At 45.3% G+C, this 6133-nt stretch overlaps 1 protein-coding gene across 2 annotated transcripts in view; it reads right to left on the bottom strand.

The window, feature by feature from the left end:
- The window catches only part of LOC142774698 (uncharacterized), a 70175-nt gene that overhangs the window by 15710 nt on the left and 48332 nt on the right, over nucleotides 1–6133 (bottom strand). The window lies entirely within an intron of this gene.

Genomic DNA, 6133 nt, shown 5'->3' on the forward strand with positions numbered 1-6133 from the left:
GTTCGTTGTCGTCTTGAGTGGTTATGAACTGATGAGAAAGAGCAAGAGCATGGGGAAGCACCCATTTCACGGAAGCACTGTTTTAAACTGGCTACATCTTTGCCGTTTTTAGCCACTGTTTTTTATTGAAAGACATTTCATGTCGCTCACCATGTTTAGAAGCCGTGGCAGGTTAGTGCTCATTGCGATTACAAGTATACGTGCATTCAAGGTGAGCTGTTGCCGTTCTGTTCTGTTCAAGTTCTGCTGCTATATTTAATTTATTCCGAACTCTACACATTCTGGAAGGTCCCTGTCTAAAAGTAATACCCAATTATAGTTAACAGCCATTCGCATTCACTCAAGCACAATGAGTAAACAGGGCTCGATGTTTTGGCACAGTTTGGTGGTGCCTTTGAAACATTAAAGTATGACGAAAACCCCTAAACTGAAACCTACACTGGTACCGGGGTCCAGAACTGGTGCCCGCGTTGCCCCTTGCCTCGGCTCGCAGACCTGGCGCCGCTGACCACAGTATTGTGATGCACGTTTCTTGTTTCAAGTGTCGCTGTATTCACTTTACACCCGCATAGACTCTCAGCAATGCTCGGCGCAGGCCATGCCTCAATGTTCAAGATGCTTCGCGATCTTATTAAGGTTGTGTACACGCAGGGAGCAGACAAACTTTTTCCAGAGCTTGCGCGACCACCAGTGGTAAGGCTGGCGCGATAAGGCAACGAGTAATCTCTGAAACATGGCGCGTTCCAACGATGATAAAATTATCAACGGTTCAATGCTCTGTTTTTCAATAACAGTGTACAGCGGGCATTACTTGCTCCAGTTTGGAGTTCCCATTTACGAGTTTTACCAAATACAAAATGTCATTTGGAAGCAGCCGTCACTGCCTTCGTCGACGTCGCAACTGCGTGATAATATAATTTAAAGCAATCTTCGGAGACCTCTGTTCGCCGCGTATTGTACTTATTTTCGCCCGCTACTGACTGACCTTCAGAGACACCGCGCGTGTAACTGTTACCCCGTAAGCGGCGCCGCCCGTGGCCATTTTCCCATTAACCTTTCCCCTACTTCCCTCTTTCTTAGTGCCGGGTAACCAATTCAGTTGGGTCTGCTGTTTAAGCACCCTGCTTCATATACACTTTTGCATACCCGTACTGTTTTAGTTAGTTGCCGTGTATGTTTTTGCGGAGGCATTGAAAGCTTCTAAGGAATATATACTTGCACTGGTGACATTAGTCTACTCATTATGCCGTAAACCGCACAACACCGCTGCTCTTCTCTGTGAAGTTGTGTATGTGTGTAGGCTACCTCCTCTCTACCTTTTGCCTTATTATATAAACGAATATTAGCGGGACGAAAACAGGGACGGGAAAGAAAAGACGACCTACAGCGCTGACTCACAAAGTTTATTCCTTAAAAGAAGCTGAATATATGACATCTGAAAAAAAAAGCAAAGCAAAGACAAAAAAAAAAACCCATGGTGCAAGCTCAAAGTGACAAAACTGTAAATCGCTATTAGTTTATCAGTCGCAAGCACATTTCCTTTGTGAAGGTAAAAAAGTCGACAGATCGAGAGATAAACATTCGAACGGGAATTCGGAGGGCTTCGTTTTCGCTCGTGTTAGCGAGAACTGCGCTGTCGCCAGTCCAGTGCCGAGAAGCCATTTTATATGCGACGCAGCGCTTACTGGAGCAGTAGCGCTGACACGAGTTGAGTGTATTAGCGTGACTACGCAAACAGGAAAGTCTTTAAAATTTTCGAAACCAAACGTGGGCAGTAGATACAAAGTTGATGTTGTTTTAAGCGTTGGCCACAAATTACAACAAGTTTATCCAGCTGCGCAAAAAAAATAAACGAAAAAAAATTGCGACAAGAGGAACAACTGCGCGATAAAACATAAGAGTAAATTCATTGAGTGTCAGTAGTATAAAAGAAACTATGTTCTTGCAACAATGTTAGCATTCGGCAAACCAGTCTATGCGTGAATATAACAATCCAAGAGCATGCACGTAATCTAAAAAATGGCACAGGATCTCATTTGACAATTCATTGTCACAAAAATAGATCTAATCTTTATTTTGATTAGACTGAAATTTCGCGTTGCCACAGAGAACAACGCTCCCGAGATATCATTGAAGCTTTTTATATGTCACTGGAAGATGATAATTGCGTCAGTCAGCCTTCCATAACACCATCAGGTGCAGAAGTTTCATATCTCACAGGTAGCTTGCGCCTTTTATTAGCCACATAGCGATTTATAGAGTTTTGTCAGTTTGAGCTTGCGCAATGTTTTTTTCGTGTCTTTGCTTTGCTTTTTTCAATATATTCCGCTTCTTTTAGGAATAAACTTCACTTGGAAGCCAGCACTGCACTTTGTCTTTTCCTTTCCGTCCCTGTTTTCGCGCTAATATTCGTTTAATAATAAGGCAAGAGAGAAAGAGGAAATAGCCTACACACACACACAACTTCACAGAGAAAAAAGAAAGAAAGAAAGAAAGAAAGAAAGAAAGAAAGAAAGAAAGAATAATCAGATATCCGTGGTTAGAACACGAAATCATAACGAACAAACATATGGGAAAAAATGTTGGAATGACATCACGTCTTTCACATCGTGCTTGGTGTATCCAATTCGATTCGTTGGAGGAACTGATAAAATTCACCCGAATTTCATTTTAATTTTTTTTACTTCGTAGAGGGGATTGAAAGTAAGATTCGTTCACTTTGCATTTCAAACATGGCGGCTCCGAAGGGCGTACCCGTAGGCTCGCATCGTTAGCGGGATTGACCGAGCGCACTGCTATCATTCCACATCAGCAGTCCCGCGTTTGCACTCGTAATGGAGATGGGGTTCGATTTTATTTTGACAGCACACGCCAGATCCTGCCTTGCTTTTTTCTTTTCATTTCCTCGGCGGGATATATGGATTGAGTCGTTACACACCCTCTCGGTTTACCACTTATTTCATTTATTTATTTTGGAGCACATTCTTAGTCATCAATGGTCCCACGTTCGTACGAGCCAGACGCTTCGCGCTAATTATAGCATCGGATAGCATGGTGCTCAATTTCGGGGTCTCGTTCCCGAATAAATTTGTCTTCGTTACGGCTGCGTGGATTGGATCGGTGGCCGCGTGTTTGAAGTCCGTACGTCCAAATGTACATAGGGCGTTCACTGTCCCCAACATTCCCCAACAAGTCCCCGGTACTTGTTGGAGCACAGTCATCTAGACCTCGTTAGGAGCCGAACCGCTAGCTGGCAACTAACAGCAAGTGTGCTTGTGAATGAGAGTGGCGCTGATTTCGCCCGGTAATCCTGCCAACTAAAATGACAGCTCTAGCAGCGCTGTTTACCTTGTTATAATCGTAGCGTTAGAGATGAGTAGTACGATTCTAAAAGGAGACGAAACAAGCACAGAAGCCGTAAACAAGCGCTATTTATTCCGTAGGAGATGCGATGCTGCAGCTACAGTGCGTTACTACACGTACGTAATAAGTCTCATTGTCTGCGACAAGAAAAGATAAAAATTGTATTTAGGAGAAAGTGAAAGAAAAAGGCACAGGAAAAGCAGCAAGGTGAACCAAGTTGCACCCGGTTAACTACCCTCCACTGGGAAGGAATAATCGGAGGTAAACGTTAGAAAAAGTAAACATAATGAAAGAGGACAACGAATACTATCGCATGCGTAGCAGTGTTGACCGCGCGTTCAGAGACTGTGCTGCAACGCGTGTGACCCGTTTCCGGCACACCCGGATGGAGCATCTCCATTAAAATTCGATTAATATTATTTAAAGTTACGTTCCATTATTTTTATTTGCATAAACAACTGACTTCAAGATAATTAAAAAGCCAAAGCGTTTTCGTTCATTACTCACTCCAATGAAAGTTTAGCCGTGGCAAATTAAATTCGTTTTATTGTAGAATTGCTGTTCGAAGGCGACACGTACCGTACGATCACGTCATTTTAATAATAAAAATTGTATAAAACTATTAAGTAAGTTCCACAACTCCAAAATCCAAGTGAAGTGTGGAGCTGGCTAGGAAGGACAAGTATCGGGTGAACGCAGATTACGTTCATCCTTCTTCAACATCTATTTTAATTGTTTACATTTTTTATCAATATATCAATCTGCTTTATATCTCCTCAATTTCTATAACCTAACCCCAACATCACTCCTCATCGTCGCTTCTCTTTCCCACCCCTTGCTTTGCTATATTGCAACATGGTTATGCTTACCCTCTCCATGGTCACGTTTACCCATGGCTACTAATGGTCACGGTTTCCAGGGTTACTGATGGCCATGGCTTACCCTTTCACCTCCTCCTCACCGTCACCTCTCAATTACTGTCCGCTTACATGACTATTCTATACAAAGCTAAGTCATGAAATGCCCTCTCCCTCTTTTGCTTCACCCTTAGCCTCCCTTCCCACCTTCTTGCTTTGCTATGTGATGCATGGCTATGCTCGGCTACGAGTTGCTTGGCACATGAAGTGCATACCTACTGAGCTTTTGCGAACGCTATATAGCATACCGTCGCAAGGTCAAGCTTAAGCAGCTTCGCTGGGAAAATGCCCTGTTGTGTATTAAACCTATAGTGTTGGGTTCAGAGTTGTCCCTTGTGGTCTAATAAGGATCGAGTATTAGCCAATTCTGTTGAATTATCAATTAGCACTGAAGCTCACTCCCGCCCCGCAAGATCAGCGCTCCAACGCCTGAGCTGCGGCGAAACCACCACTAAAAGGATATGATTGATTGATTGATTGATTGATTGATATGTGGGTTTTAACGTCCCAAAACCACCATATGATTATGAGAGACGCCGTAGTGGAGGGCTCCGGAACTTTTGACCACCTGGGGCTCTTTAACGTGCAACCAAATCTGAGCACACGGGCCTACAACATATCCGCCTCCACCAGAAATGCAGCCGCCGCAGCCGGGATTCGAACCCGCGACCTGCGGGTCAGCAAAAAGGATAGGATCCCCCACACATGCTGGAATCAGTGTGCAAAGCATGAATATACCGCGGCATCAGCCATTTACCACTATAGAAAAGAAAGCCTCCATGAATATGCTACGGTGCAGATTTGACAATAATCCACATGCCAGATACGTGAACGCCGACGCAGCGAAATACCCGCGAAGAAAAGTAGGTACCCTAAGTGTCATGGATTCCCAGGGTATAGAGGTATAGCGTCTGCCACAGACCATCGGTGACATGTCGAGACCCCAGAAAAAGCCGCGTGCTTGTACACAGCTTTTGGTTGTGTTTTTTTCGACTCCAAGGAGCCATATGTCACTTGTCAGCTCACGCTGTTCGTATAGCGAAGCGCCAGAGCACTGCTATCGCGTACACTTGCGTGGCACAGTTTTCTGGACATGAAACAATAGAGGTGAAAGAAACGGCATGCACCGCGGCCCGCGATCATGCCTGCTATGTCTCCACGGCAGGCTTAATCGAAATGCCTGCCCGGCGTCTCCAGGGGCAAGAACTGTGTTTCGGGCCTTTGGAGCAATTCTTCGTGAAAGGGTGAAACGCCAGATGTACCTCACCCTAATCTCAACAAAGATGGCAGTACAAAGCAATACACCCACGAAATACTGATGCATCGATTATATATAGCGCTGTGCGGACGCCACTACTAGAAGTGCGGCGTGCCGCACTTCTAGTAGTGGCGTCGGCGCAACTGATTATGAAGTGGTTAGGGCATTTCGGCACACTAAACGAAAATCTGCTGGGCCGCGAAGGAGGCGATGACCCCAACGAAACGTGGCTAAGCTCATCTACGAGCTTGGCCAAGGAGGCAACGATGACCGGGGAGTTCCGGGGATGAGGAAGCCTTCTACGTATAGGTAGAACTGAGGCTTGCCCCGATACCCCCGTTCGAAAGCGTACGTTTATTCGTCATCACCACTCATTGATGCCATTTTCTCGATAACAACTCCTTTAAGGAGTCATTACAACGCTTGGTCTTGCCACTCTGGCAGTCGTCAAACTTCCCAAACGCCAGAAGTAATTCACACGGAGACCCGGATGCACACTCCTACGGACGCCCCGCCGTGGTGGTCTAGTGGCTAAGGTACTCGGCTGCTGACCCGCAGGTCGCGGGCTCGAATCCCGGCTGCGGCGGCTGCATTT

This window comes from Rhipicephalus microplus, chromosome 10 (genome assembly GCF_043290135.1).
Source record: "Rhipicephalus microplus isolate Deutch F79 chromosome 10, USDA_Rmic, whole genome shotgun sequence".
Lineage (NCBI taxonomy): Eukaryota > Metazoa > Arthropoda > Arachnida > Ixodida > Ixodidae > Rhipicephalus > Rhipicephalus microplus.